This window comes from Rhinopithecus bieti, unplaced genomic scaffold (genome assembly GCF_001698545.2).
Source record: "Rhinopithecus bieti isolate Rb0 unplaced genomic scaffold, ASM169854v2 scaffold_48470, whole genome shotgun sequence".
In the NCBI taxonomy this organism is placed as follows: domain Eukaryota; kingdom Metazoa; phylum Chordata; class Mammalia; order Primates; family Cercopithecidae; genus Rhinopithecus; species Rhinopithecus bieti.
In genome coordinates, this window is record NW_016861368.1 from 1 (window position 1) to 1,020 (window position 1,020).

Consider the following 1,020-nt stretch of genomic DNA (forward strand, 5'->3'; position numbering starts at 1 on the left):
AACTCTATCTTCAATGAATTTTCTTTAAGTTTTAGGAGTTTTCTCTCTCTTCTGCACTTTTGTAAAAAAAAAAAGCCAGAATTCACTTCTGTTTTTTCATACTATAATGATACGTTACAAGTGAGGACGTATGCACCCTCCACCCTTTTCTTCATATCAGGATGCCATGCTCCATGGTCCAAAACAAGCCTTCTGATTAAGGTTGTATCAGTTTCAGATTTATGTTTCATCTCCATGATCTCAATCATGAAGAGATCAATAGGTTCATCTTGTTTTTTAATGGCCAAAATGGAGTCCACTACAGCCTCTATTAGGACATCTACAAGTTCAGCATGAACTTTAGTACAAAGAGATGTTCTGGCCACATCTATAAGTGTTTCCCTGTCCATCTCTCTGCTTACTTTGACTTCTTCCAAAAACTGAAGGGCCTTTTCCTTTGCGGTTTCAAATCCTTCAGCAATTATTCAAGGATGAAGGCCTTCAGAAATGTAGAGATCCGCCTGTTTCAGTAGCTCTCCAATGATTAGCACATTGGAAGTCGTACCATCACCAGTTATATCATCCTGGCCTGTTGCTACCTTTGCTATTAAGGAAGCTGTTGGATATTGTATTTGCATTTCGTGAAGCAGCACATTGTCGTCTTTAGTAAGTTCGATTTCTCCAGCGCCAGAAAGCAGCATCTTCACGGTGCCCTTGGGTCCCAGGTTGGTCCTTAGCACGTCCTGCAGACCCCGCGCGGCGCTGATGTTGACCGCCAGCGCCACCTGCGCTCCGGCCACCTTGGCCTTGGCCTTCAGGGTTTTCACCGCCGCCATAGCTGCTCCAGCGGTTGGAAAGTTAACGATGCTGAGAGCCCATAGCTGGTGCGGCAGATAGTCATATATTTTTTAAAGGAAAACTGTTTATGCGGTTAATCACATTCATTGATTTGCATATGTTGAGCAATTTCTGCACTGCAGAAATAAAACATTAATTTTTTTATATGCTTCAGAATTTCATTTGCCAGTATGTTGTTGAGTA

The 1,020-nt window shown here is 42.3% G+C and overlaps 1 pseudogene; it reads right to left on the reverse strand.

Moving 5' to 3' along the window:
* Positions 1-6: 6 nt before the first annotated feature.
* LOC108525412 (T-complex protein 1 subunit zeta pseudogene) lies at positions 7-815 on the reverse strand (annotated as a pseudogene).
* Positions 816-1,020: the final 205 nt, after the last annotated feature.